This window comes from Gopherus evgoodei, chromosome 9 (assembly GCF_007399415.2).
Source record: "Gopherus evgoodei ecotype Sinaloan lineage chromosome 9, rGopEvg1_v1.p, whole genome shotgun sequence".
Classification (NCBI taxonomy): Eukaryota; Metazoa; Chordata; order Testudines; family Testudinidae; genus Gopherus; species Gopherus evgoodei.
Window position 1 is genome coordinate 20,243,135 of NC_044330.1, and position 14,136 is coordinate 20,257,270.

The window sequence follows — 14,136 nt, forward strand, 5'->3', positions numbered from 1 at the left end:
TCCCCAAAGGCCAATTTCCAGTTTTCGATGCACGCACAGTGCTCCCAGTAGGATTTCACTGAGTTCCCCATTTGTATATCCAATGGTGGAACGTGGCCCTTCCTATATCCCATTTATGCACAGATTCTAGTAGTATCAAAATATGGGCACCTCAGAATCCTGTATACTCCACTGATTCATCTCTAAAATCCTTCCCAAATACTCAGAACACACACAGATCTGTACTTTATATCATAAGAAATTTTAGGATGAAAGAGCAAAAGATCATCCATTCCAATGTCTTTATATATAATATAAATTACATATAAAAGTCTGCCCTCCCGCTTTCTGACTATTCCTTGAATCTCCCTCATTAACCCTTGAAAAACAAACAAACAAACAAACAAATAAAATCTGAGTCCACATTCAGCTCCCATTTGCAAAGATGAATCTCCTGTTGCAACCTTGAGCCTAGAGCAAGATTTAGCCCAAGTTTCTCCAGAATATATTTAGAATCTCTGTTTCAATCACTTATAACAACAACATAATCATATTATAACATAGTCTTTTGCCTTTGAAAGAAATAAAATCCTGAGTGCTTGTATAAGACTGTTGTCTTCTGCAGTCCTTTGATCTACCACCTGTATGTATAGCTATGAAATCTTGTTATAATAAGGTGAGATGAATTGCACACAATTTAAAATACAGTCTGACTGTTGCTAAATCGATACTCCCTTAGCCTTGTACTAAAAATAAATCCCTCTAAGTAATATCCACTTTCTGTATTTCTACATAGAATCATTTTTAGTGCCATTGAACATTATGCTAAAGGTTTTATTTTCATTCTCTCCTCCAGAGTCCCAGATGTTTCTCCTGCTGGAATATTTTGTAGCATATGAGCACTGAGATTACTGTTTATTTCCTTTCTCTAGTTTCACCTCATATTTCTCTACACTTAATTGCATAAGTCACTTATCTGCTTGTCTCCTAGCAGACCCAACAAATTCTCAATTCCATCCCACCCCACCCCCCATCTGCTTCCTCCTTTGCACTCATAGTCCAATGTCAAGCGTCCGAGCAGTTAATCAGCAGTAAATTTCCTCTTCCAAATATATGCTCCTTTCTGTGGGTCATTGATATAGAACATAAAATGAAGGCAACTGGTGCTAATTCTGAACTTTGTCACATCCCCACCTCCTTCCAGTATGATCTGCTTCCACTTATTTTGTCTTTCCTACCGAACCCAGTTCTTCATCTGCTCAAGTAGTTTATCTCTTTCCATGTTTAGGGACTATGTAGTTACTATGTATTAAAATACTAATTTAAAAACATGCAGATTAATTATATAAAAAACTTACCATGTGTCAATTTTCTGTTGCTTACTTTAAAAAAAAAAAGTTTGTTTTATTAGGAATGACCTGCTGTAAATGCATTTCTGGATGTGATTAGTTTAATCATAATTGTAAAGAAGTTCCTCGCACTCTGTGCTTTTTAAGAATTTCTGATATCTTCACAACTTATGTCAAGCATTCACATTTTTCAAAATCTAAATCCAGATATTTTAATAGTTTTCTGACAGTAATTTTTAGATCCCCTTTCCTAACAAGACCTTGTTTTTTAATCACTTTTAGATTTATTCCCACTGGTAATTTTAAGTAAAATTCTAGTCTTTGTTGCTCATCTTCCTTCTAAACACAGATAAAGAATTCATTTTTCTTTTCTTAAGCAATGCCTACCTTTCTGTCTATAAATGTCACTTGCCATTTTTAGGAGGCCCTACTGCTTCCTTCACTGACTTCTTAGTTACATTCTTGAAATACAACCTTTTTTTACATTCTGCCTTTGGTTCTGTGCTGTAGCTTTATGTTTCTTACCATCTGGTATACTATTTCTTTCCTCCTCATTCCAGATTTCCATTCCTCTTCTGTACCTGGGTGTTGAGTTTGGATTAAAATTGACACAAACTCATCATTTGCTTAAAAAACAAAGACAAAAATAGAGAAAAATAGAATAACCGACAAGCCAAAAACATTGTTTATCCCTCATTTGACTCTCTCACTTAAATTACATTTTGCACATTATTACCTCTTGATATTGCTTGGACTCCTAGATGGCACATAAACATTAGATATTCATTAACTTATCTTTTACAAAAAATGTTTTTGTTCTTCTCTATCTCCTTCCTCCTACTACTCTATCCCCCTAAATATTTTCAGTTTTTCTAAAATTTGTTCCACTGAAATTCAATATCTTTATTCTATTTGATAATAAACACTTTTCCATCCTCAGGAGTAGTTTACAAATATTAGCTATTGATTTCCCACATTATGCCTGTGATGTAGGTACAGAAGAAAATAATAAAGAGTCAGCATTTGCTATGACTACACAGGTACCAAAGGCACCTCCTATTTTAGATATTGCAGAAATCTCTGAGGGTATGTTTACACAACCTTAGTGTACCTCCCAACCTGAACAGACAGACATGGGTGAGCTCCGCTCAAAATAGAGAGTAAAAATAGAGGTGTGGACATTCTGGAAATGGTGATGGCACGGGCTAGCCACTGGAGTATAGATCCAGGTAGCTGGATGGGCTTGCACTCAGACAGCAAGCCTGTGCTGCCACATTCAAAGTGCTATGTTTAGCCCACTAGCTTGATCAGAACTAATGCTTGTCTGTATACTGGGGCTGGGAAGCATACTTCCAGGCATGTGTTGGTGGTTTTCTGACTACACTGACCTGTTCATGGCGGATGGGGCTCTGTTCTTTCTGAAAGGTTTTCCTCTGGATTTCTAGAAGCATTAAAAATAAATACACTATTGCTATGCCCACTAACCGTCAGCCAATGTGCAGGTGCCAAAATACTCAAGACTTTGATTATAATTAAATTTGGTGTCCGTTTCTAAATCTTTCAGTCAACAACAAATTAATTACACTGAAAATTGCTTCAACAATTTTCAGTCAAGAATATGGATTTAAGTGAAAATTATTTTGGAAAATGTCATTTCTAGAAGTATAGTGCCAAACTCTGACCTTCTTTGAATCATTAAAGCCGCTGGAATGATGCCAAGGATGAATTTGCTCCTATTTTGTTTAAAACAGAGTTCTAGGAACTCTTTGTTTCAGTTCTTAAAGTTTTCTGCTGAGTAACCTGAACGTTGATTCCTGACAAGGCAACACAATCCCATGCTGACATTTAAAACTAAAGAAAGATAGATATTTTAAGAAAAATAACTTTTCATACAAAGATATGTAGGTGCCACAAAGATTACTGTTTTAGTTTTAAAAAATCTTACACAATTCAAGTAACTTACTTGCTACAGAAATTAATAAGTTATGAAGAGTAAACAACTTACACAGTGAAAAGCAACAACTTTTAAAACACGGGATCTACTTTATATATGCAAATATAGTACACATGCAGTTCATTTCCCCCTTTCCTCCTGTAGGTGGCTACAACAATTTCTTTCTTGGAAGTTCTTCAGTCTGGGGTCCTGTAATCCTTCATAATAGTTGTTTGTACTTCAGCCCTTGCAGCCTGTTCACTAAAATAAATGATTTCATCTTTCCCAGTATGTGCAGAAACAATACATTTTCAGAAAGAAATATGCCTGTTGGACTATAAGCTTTTGGAAATTCTTGCTAGAAGAAAATGTATTAAAATCTTCAGAGCTAAGGCCGCTTATACACAAAGAGAAAGAAAGAGATTCATAAGATCCTCTGTCTCAAACCATATAGAGATCCTTTGCCTATAGGGATCAAAAGGGACATCTCAACAGGCAGGAACCAGGTCAAGACTAGCACACTTTCTATTCAGAATCTGCTTCAGAAGGAACACAAAAATAACTATAGTGCTGTAGCTATAGTTTACTACCTGCTGGGAAATTAGAACTGTAATGATATGGAATGATTTTGTATTAGGCTGGGTAATTAAAACAACAGATAAATTGATAAATTTAATAAATTAAATATTCTTGTTAATGCTATACGGCACAATCCTGCAAAGCTTTACTCATGGGAGTAAGAAATACATGCAAGAGTAAAGGTTTTCAGGATCAGCCCACACTTTGGTTACTTTACTAGCTCAAAACTTGAATAAAAACTGCAATATAATCTGGTTTATGTAATATGACCTGGATCTTTTGAAAAATTAGAGATTATTTTATATAAAATAAAAACAAGCAACTCCCTATGCTACATTTCTTAGACCATCTGTGTTCCTTGTGTACTGCTTTTTTAGACTTCAGGGCAAGAATGTTCTTTATCATTGTGTCTTGTACAGCACTACAAATATAGATTGTGCTTAGCAAAACAACAAAATCCATACTCTTCAAGAAAATGTCTAATATTCACAGGCACAATTCTGAAGGCTATCCAGGAATGTTGAGGAAAACCCTGGCCCCACTGAAGTCAATGGCAAAATTCTCATTGATTTGAATGGTACCACAAGTTCCCAGTGAGATTTTTCTCCCCAGGATAATTATTATTATTTTTAATAGTAGTAGTATAGTAGAAGAATAGTTGCACCTAGAACCTCCTATCATGGATCAGGAACAAAAAGACAGTCCTTGTCCAAAAAAGTTTATAATCTAAAACAAGAGACAACAGATGGATATAGACAGATGGGGGAGTACAAAGAAACAATGAGACAAATATGGTCAGCATGGTATGCTGTGGTCTCAGCACAACAGAAACCTTACCATTGTCTGTGTTTGTGTAGGCCTCATCTCAAAGCAGAGTTTTAAGGAGGGTTTTGAAGGAGGATCATTAGTGTAACATGTGTCTGCGTATATATAATATCATTTGATGAAAATACATATTTAAAAAGGAATTGGTCATAAATAACTGTTTCAAGCAATAACCCAATGCTGGTTAAGTGACTAACCCTAAACCCACTGAAATCAAAGGGTTCAATGGGTTTTGGATAGGGCCCTAACCAAAAAAATCTGTTTATTTCAGGTTTCAGAGTAGCAGCCATGTTAGTCTATACCTGCAAAAAGAACAGGAGTACTAGTGGCACCTTTGAGACTAACAAATTTATTTGAGCATAAGCTTGTATGTATCAGAGCCATTAGCTGAGAACAGAGTGTAAGGGGAACATTTAAATTTCTTTTATCTGGATTGTTTAAATACAAATATTTCTCTCATTTTCAGCCCACTTCATCAGATACATAGAATGGAACATATAGGAAGAAGATATATATACATACAGAGAACATGAAAAGATGGAAGTTGCCATACTAACTCCACAGGGCTAATTAATTAAAATGCGCTATTATCAGCAGGAGAAAAAAAGAATTTTTGTAGTGATAATCAAGATGGCCCATTTCAGACAGTTGACAAAAAGGTGTGATTATCACTACAAAAGTTCTTTTTTCTCCTGGTAATACTAGCTCATCTTAATTAATTAGCCTCTTAGAGTTGGTATGGCAACTTCCACCTTTTCATGTTCTCTGTATTTATATATATATTTTCTTACTATTTGTTCCATTCTGTGGATTCGCTGAAGTGGTCTGTAGTTCACGAAAGCTTATGCTCAAATAAATTTGTTAGTCTCTAAGGTGCCGCAAATACTCCTAATCTGTTTATTGAAACTGTTTATACCTTTAATCCCTTACAAGTTCATAGCAGAAATATGCAGGGAATAAAATCACTGATACTAGTTTCTATCCATGAATATCCCTTTTATTACTCTGACCCATTGTAGCAGCATGTTATTTATTTCTTTGAGATGCCATTCAATTAGACTCTATGCTTAGATCTATATGGTAAGAAGCACACAAACTGAATGGTTAGAATACTCAAAAGATCTGCAACTGTGACTTACATTTTAGACAAAAGTAAAAAGCAGGCGATTTAGTCTTGAAATGTGTTTCCCAATAATAATAATTTTAAAAAGCATATAAGGCCAGACCCCTAAGGAAATAAAAGAAAATCCCTACTTAACACCCTCAGCCAGGGTTGTCCTTCCAGTAGTATCAAATCCCTGCTGATAATAGCAATTAGAATATTGCTTAGCATTTACACAAGGCAAACCCTGAGGGGTTTGTGAGAACAGCTCCTATCTGCTTCCCTGGATATGTTTTTGGGGTTTTGATGCAATCCTAGCGCTATAAAAAAATAGCGGGCCTGGGACTCAAATAATTTTTTGACTGGTTGGAGGTGTAGTGTAGAAAATTTTATGCTGAATTAAGAGATGTATACATTTGGACCTGGAAACATTCATAAGAGGCTTTCAAAGATAAAATGGAGGCTTCTGCACAGTTTTAAGGCCTGTTCCTGGTGCCAATGAAGTCAATTTCAATTGTACACTACGGGGGTATTAGAAAGCTTTAAGAGTGGTTAAGCAGAACAGTGCTACACAACAGGGCTGATGCCAGCCCAGAATTCTGAGATACCAAAACTGAATGAGCTTTGCCTAATAAACATTTTTATGGACACATCCATCATAAAGATACAATCTTATCTAATTAAATAATAATCCTTGTAATACAACATAAGTCCTCTATTTTAAATCTCTCTTCATACTAATGATTCTCTAAGTACATCTTACTTGATCTGTTTTACCTGCAGTATTTTCTCCGCAAGCTTTCACCCTTTCACCCAGTGGCAAGATCTTTCCTTCTTCTAATAACAATCCATACTTACTCCAGACAGCAGGAAAGATTTTTCAAAAGTACAAATATCAGTTAGGCACCTGACTCCCCATCTCCCCCTGCATTCATTGTGGAAATTCATTGCAAAGTAAAATTCAAAGGCAAGAGTAGAAGTAACTGGTATTGATACCAGGGATGAAAGCGAACAGATTTTACACCATACAAACAATAAAGTTATGGAACTTTTTTAGCTACATCAGCATTGATCAATGTTCATTTTTACAGAGGTCACAAACATGCATGAGCAACATTTCAATGAGGTTTCCACAAATCTTTGAAGAGCTCACTTGCATTGCTCATTGAGAAGCAAACTCATAAATCTTTCAAGGTGAGATTTAATAACTGCCTTACTAGATTATGTAGGTAAAGGCATGCCATCAATCAGACCAAAAGAGGGAAGCAGAAGCATTGGTGTTGGGATGCTTTTTTCCCCCAAGACACACACACGTGAACTCTTTGCTTTACTAAGGACCATATCTTATCTGATGAGATTAATGTCATGAGGGTGTTTCTTAAGCATGGATTTTAGAAATGTAATCTTAGTAATGACATGGTATCTTGTAAAGGCAGGAGGAGGAAGCTCGACTTTTAACTATTATTTCTAAAAACAAATTTTATAAGTCACTCTGCTCCTTCTATATAGGAGCCCCAGAAACTTTACCCTGCAAGTGTGGTGCAGACTATGACCAAAGGGGATATGTCTGTATCAGATACTGCAGTCCATTATTACACCCTTCCATTTTGTCTGCTGGATTGAAAAAAAACCCAGCATGATCTTGATAAGGCCAATTTATTCCAGACACTGCCTTGTTAGGGAGAGGTGTGGGACACCTTAGAGGGAATGATCAATGAAACAGCTCTAAGCTCTTAATGCCTCTCAATGACTGGCCCACCTCATGTAGACAATGGTTTTCTTCATGTGGGACTCACATGGCTGTTGGTTGGAATTTCCAAATTGACACCTGACAGAGGTCAGAGACACTATTTAATGAGGACACTCTCTCTGGAAGGGAGGACTATCCTCCACTACATGCCAGACATCCAGGTTGGAGAGAGAGAGAGAGAGAGAGAACTGTTTGTTATTACACAAAGACCTGTAGATATCCAGTGCTTGCTTAAGACAGAGGCAAAAAAAAAAGAAAAAGCAGACTACATTAGCTTTTTCCACATCCTCCGTCATTAGTTTGCCTCCCCCTTCGGTAAGGGGCCCACGCTTTCCCTGACCACCTTCTTGTTGCTAACATATCTGTGGAAAACCTTCTTGTTACGCTTAACATCCCTTGCTAGCTGCAACTCCAAGTGTGATTTGGCCTTCCTGATTTCATTCCTGCATGCCTGAGCAATATTTTTATACTCCTCCTTGGTCATTTGTCCAATCTTCCACTTCTTGTAAACTTCTTTTTTGTGTTTAAGATCAGCAAGGATTTCACTTTTAAGCCAAACTGGTTGCCTGCCACATTTACCATTCTTTCTACACATTGGGATGGTTTGTTCCTGCAACCTCAATAAAGATTCTTTAAAATACAGCCAGCTTTTCTGGACTCCTTTTCCCCTCATGTTGTTCTCCCAGGGAATCCTGCCCATCAGTTCCCTGAGGGAGTCAGTCTGCTTTTCTGAAGTCCAGTGTCTGTATTCTGCTGCTCTCCTTTCTTCCTTGTGTCAGGTTCCTGAACTTGACCAACTCATGGTCACTGCCTTCCAGGTTCCCATCCACTTTTGCTTCCCCTACTAATTCTTCCCTGTTTGTGAGCAACAGGTCAAGAAGAGCTCTGCCCCTAGTTGGTTCCTCCACCACTTGCCTCAGGAAATCATCCCCTACGCTTTCAAAAACTTCCTGGATTGTCTGTGCACCGTTGTATTGCTCTCCCAGCAGATATCAGAGTGATTAAAGTCTCCCAAGAGAATCAGGGCCTGTGATCTAGTAGCAGCTGTTAGCTGCTAGAAGAAAGCCTCGTCCACCTCATCCCCCTGGTCTGGTGGTCTATAGCAGACTCCCACCATGACACCACCCTTGTTGCTCAACTTCTAAACTTAATCCAGAGACCCTCAGGTTTTTCTGCAGTTTCATACTGGAGCTCTGTGCAGTCATACTGCTCTCTCACATACAATGCAACTCCTCCACCTTTTCTGTCCTGCTTGTCCTTCCCTTCCTGAAGAGTTTATATCCATCCATGACACTACTCCAGTCATATGAGTTATCCAATCAAGTCTCTATTATTCCAGTCACATCACAATTCCTTGACTGTGCCAGGACTTCCACTCTCCCTGCTTGTTTCCTAGGCTTCTTACATTTGTGTACAGTCACTTAACACAACTCACAGATCATCCTGCTTTCTCAGTATGAGGCAGGAGTCCTCCTTTCTTGTGCTTTCCCGTTCATGCTTCCTCCTGGTATCCCACTTCCCCACTTAACTCAGGACTTTGGTCTCCTTCCCCCAGTGAACCTAGTTTAAATGCCTCCTCAGCCATGTTTTCCCTGAAGGGGTTAATCAAGAAACTGAGAGCACCCCATTGAGCTGGAACTCTGATGGAGCGTACATAAGAAAGTGGGTGCACGGTGCCTAAGGCAGTCAAGTTGCGAGGCCCCACTTCCCACAGGTGGCAGACATGAGGACTGCACCTGCGAATTCGCTTTAAAGACCCAGACCTAGGAATAGTGACCCACTTCTGCCCAGACCAGGCTGGCTTAGGAGCATGTGGGATCCAATGGTTGGGTCCACTAGCAAAAAACTGGTGCCTGTTCAGAGTGGGCGACTGAACCAGCTTGTGACATGGGACACTCTTGTATAAATAGGCTTCTCAGAGTTTGTTATGTAAATACATTTTGACAGACAATATTCATTTATTTTTAAGCTTTTTTTATTTTTATAAGTTTAAATATTCACAGCTGCAGGAAACTATGGGGGAGTGTCAAACATAAATGACAGATGTTTGAGATTCAAAAGATTTAAAACCTAAAAAAACCCACAAATTGTTGGGATCATATGTCAAAATATACAAAATAAATAACCTTAAATTTAACTTTTTTCTATTTTGTCTACCAACACATTTTGATTATCATCAACAGAAATACTTTATATCGCTTTGTGTGTGTGTATCACAAACTCAATGTTTATTGACATTTGACAATAAAAATCTAACATTTCTGAAATTGCCTTTCTTTGGGTCTGTTAGATCTATTTATTTTCTATTACAATTGATCAGCTTGGAGCAAAGTAAGATACTAAAAATATTTGTACATTTAGGTGAAAAATGAAACCGTTTTAGAGAAACCTCCCTCATCTGAAAACAATACCATGTTTGGAGATTGAAATATAGAATATAGTGAAATATTAAATTTTTTTTCTATTGATGGATTTCATACTCCAGCACGCTCAATTTTAAAAACACAAAAAGCAGAGGGAGGGGGAGACAAAACACATACACAACCCACAGATAAGGACTGATCTAAAAAGTCAGATGGAGACTTGAAAAAATATTCTTAAAGGAAGCAAAACAGAATTGACAACACAGCAAATCTCCTTTCAAGATCCCTTATCCTATGTGTTTTTGTCACCATTATATACAGAATTTTTCCACTGTGCACACTGTTACTAAATTATATGTGCCACGAGGCCTACAAACCAGGAAAAAGTGTTTTGACATATACCACTCAAGTGTGAAAGTAACCTTTAACTTTAATGGTTTATTCAGGAACTATGCTGGTGTTTTTAATTAGCTAATGCTTCACTAAGAGCTGCAGTCCCCAAAAGAACATAATAGTTCCATAAAATGGCTCTGTTTTAATTTCTCTAGTTTTAATGTAGCACACAGTACCCAATTCTACCTCCCAACTGTAATTAGCAAGGATAATTACAAAAGCTGTATGAATAGTAGTTGCAGCTGCTATGATAAGTATGTTTAGTGTAGTCCTATGTACATTACTAACATTACAAAATGTATTATGAGGAAACATTAAGGACTAAGTTTAGTGCCATTGAATATATCTATCTATATCTATATCTATATAAATAAAAGTTGTGTGACAGGAATCTGAGTAAGGGCTCAGTGCTATAAATTTCCCATATTAAAAAGGAAAATATTCAGAAAGCTATAGCCTCCACTTTGTAAGAAGCAGGTAAAAAATAAACAGGAAAAGGAACTGGAATTTTGTATCTTATTTTCATGTAAACTTGTATTTCTAAAAAAAATTATAATAAAAATGAACAATTGCCCTTTGAAAAGAAACAGTGTAACCTACCCTGTAGAGACCCGAAAGGAGCACAGGCTTTTCCAAACCCAATCTGCTTTCATTACATCTCCTCCTAGGACCCTTCTTTGGAATAACGCTATGGGAGTCAGACATATCAGTTATTAAAGGCAGTTGTTGCCATAACAACTAGGGAAATAGTGACCTCCTCAAGTATACAAATGAGGGAGGGAATGATGAGTGGCTGATTATTTCTAATGTCCCAATGTTACTGCTTAGGCAGGAGTATGGGGTAGCAAATGTGCATTGTGCAGGGAGGGAAGAAAATCAGGCTTTTCCAGTTTCCTCATATTTTCTAACAAACAACAAACATGGGAGATCATTACACACACACACATTAATCAGCGGCTGAAATTTGGTTCAAATTTCCCGTGGCATGATTACAAAAGAGGGTTCTGAATAAAGATGAGACATTGAGTAAAGTCCCTGTGAAACAGAAAATTCTGACACAATCTTAATGATGCTCTTGCTCTTTTGAGACCTTAATAATGTGTTATGATGCAGTGGTAGTGAAAGTCAGTTACTTTAGATTAGCCCTGTTATGTTGAACGTAAATGCCTGTTTATCTGCATGCCTTCCCAAACATAGTAAAGAAGTGTAGATGACGAACAGCACAATACATAGACAACTGCTTTTATTTTCATTTTCATTTCACAAGTAGTAAACCCATATATCAATGTCCTAAATCAGGGGTTCTCAAACTCGGGGTTGGGACCCCTCAGGTGGTTACAAGGTTATTACATGGGGGCTCACAAGCTGCCAGCCTCCACCTCAAACCCTGCTTTGCATCCAATATTTATAATGGTGTTAAATATATTTTAAAGTGTTTTTAATTTATAAGGGCATTGCACTCAGAGGCTTGCTGTGTGAAAGGGGTCACCAGTACAAAAGTTTGAGAACCACTGTCTCAGGTGTTCATATTAAAGCCAGTTCTGGCAAGAGGACTCTGACTTTCCCCTGTACTCCATTTAGCATGGCCTAGAAAGTAAGGACATTTAACTTTTTGTCTTACAACTCAGTAAAACTTACACAACTGCATTCTTATTTATTCATGTCTTTCCCAATGTTTTTGTAGAAGGCAGAGGGAAATATATAATAAAGTTACATTCTTAAATTATGTATTAATGAAATTGACTTCCTTAAGTGAGAATAACAACTCCTTTTTAACTTTGATACTATGGATAGCCTCAGTTACAGTCATTGGTGTCAGAATTCTTTGTGTAGGCAAGGTGTTCTCTTCATGCAAAGGATCAATGCTTCAATGGCTGGAGAATTTTGCCTGAGTGCAGGACTTTACCCAGAATGACACTGCACACACTGCACCAAAATATAGGTCCAAAAGCATTTTCTGTTCATTGCCGTAAGCCATTTGACATTATTTTTCTCATTAACACAATGGTCAAATTCTTTGTGTGGAAATAGGCCCTGACTGAAGTTTTAATTATAACTGAGACAGTTAAAATGCAAAAATATATTATTAAAGAGAGGTTCTTAACAACTATGGAGAAACATAAAAAAAATCCAGCCTTGAGTTAATATCCATACTTACTGCTGAGAGAGAAGTTCCTGGTGTAAATTAGCTTAGCCCTATTGACATCCAGTGAAAGGGTTCTGTTGTTCCACCTGTTCATTGGGTGGACTCCTATTGATTCACTAGGAATTACACATGTGGAGGAATGGCATGATTCAAACTGGGCCTATGCTAGTGACTGGGAGAAAATCCTCAAACAACCTTACATCACAGCTCTGGATGAAACATGCAGAAGGCTATGGTTTTTGAGGCCACAAACTTTCAATAGTTATGAATAAGCCTTAACTAAAAGTGGTGCTACTACCTCCCTATAATAATTTTTCCTATTCTGCGGCCCAAATCATGCTGCTTCTGCCTCCTAAACAGTCCCACTGTACAAGGCAGGGATTGTGTGTTGGTCTTCTGTGCAGGGGCCAGGCACTCCTTACGCAGAGTTCAGCTCCCTGGAGCCTAATGCACGATAACACAAAGTTTGAGAGGTGGGCTGGGGAAGGACCAAAAAGAATGTACTGCTATGAAGATCTTCCAGTCTCCTTTCCCAGAGGAGGGGAAGGGTATAGTAGAGGCATGCACTGCTACTTCAGTCACTGGCTGGAGCCAGTTCACGTGTTCATGGGGAGGATTCTTCCCCCCCCCTTATATCTATCCATATCCTGGCCCAGCTACTCATGCTAGGAACCGTGCAGAGGATTGGGGCCTAAATGCAGACACACACAGAGTCATAAAATTATCTAGTACAGTTTTTCAGAACACCATCAGGTGTGCTAATTCTCAGCTGATGTAAATCAGTGAAACTGCACTGATTTTCAGTGAGAGGCCCACTCCTGCATCTGATCCATTTGGGGAACTCCTATTAATTCAATAGGAATTCCACTTGGGGAGGAACTTTAGGATTGAAAGTGGACCTATGCCACTAAAAAGTTTGAGTCTCCTCCATGTCTCCTTATGCTGCCTCTTCTGCCAAAGTAAGTATTAAGAAGATAGGCCTATAAATTTCAATATTTTACTAATTTATTTGAAGGAGAGTGCAATGTCTTGCATTGTCTATACTCAATAGGCTTATTCATACTGTCTATCACAGAGCAACTGGATGTACTAAATCTGTACTATATACAGCACTTGAACAGACGAAGGCAATTTTTCCAGAGTTGGCTACCCAGCTGGTTTTTCAGTTCTCATTACATTAAAGGGTCACTGAATGATTGACCTTTCATCATTCAGATATTTGTCTACTAGAATTGTGGCAATGACTATGCTGCTGTATTCTAAGATGAAGATGAAATAAATATGTTGTGTATAGGACAGATTGCAGTGACTCATGCTCTCCTAACCATTGCCGTTACCAATGTCACTATTTCTTCAATCTGTTTTGCACTCAACTGGTAGGCTGTTTCCCCAAGAATAGTGCAGAAATTTGTTTGCATCTGGCATTGTCTTAGATCACTTCATATCCAAAACTCCAAAAATCTTTGTCTACATTCTATGAAAGTTTCTCTCTCAACACAGAATACGGATGAAGTAATTTTAATACTGCATGTCTTTTCCTGGCAAATGTTTCACTGACTCTGAAGTCTGTGGCCAGCTTCAAAGTCATGCTGTCTGTCAAGACTACTGCAGCAGCACCACCTTTGAATTCAGATTGTGTTCACATTTGTTTGAGCAAAAGGTGCAAGTTTCTGATAAGTGGAATCTCTTAACTAAAGCTCACAATACCAGCTCCAGC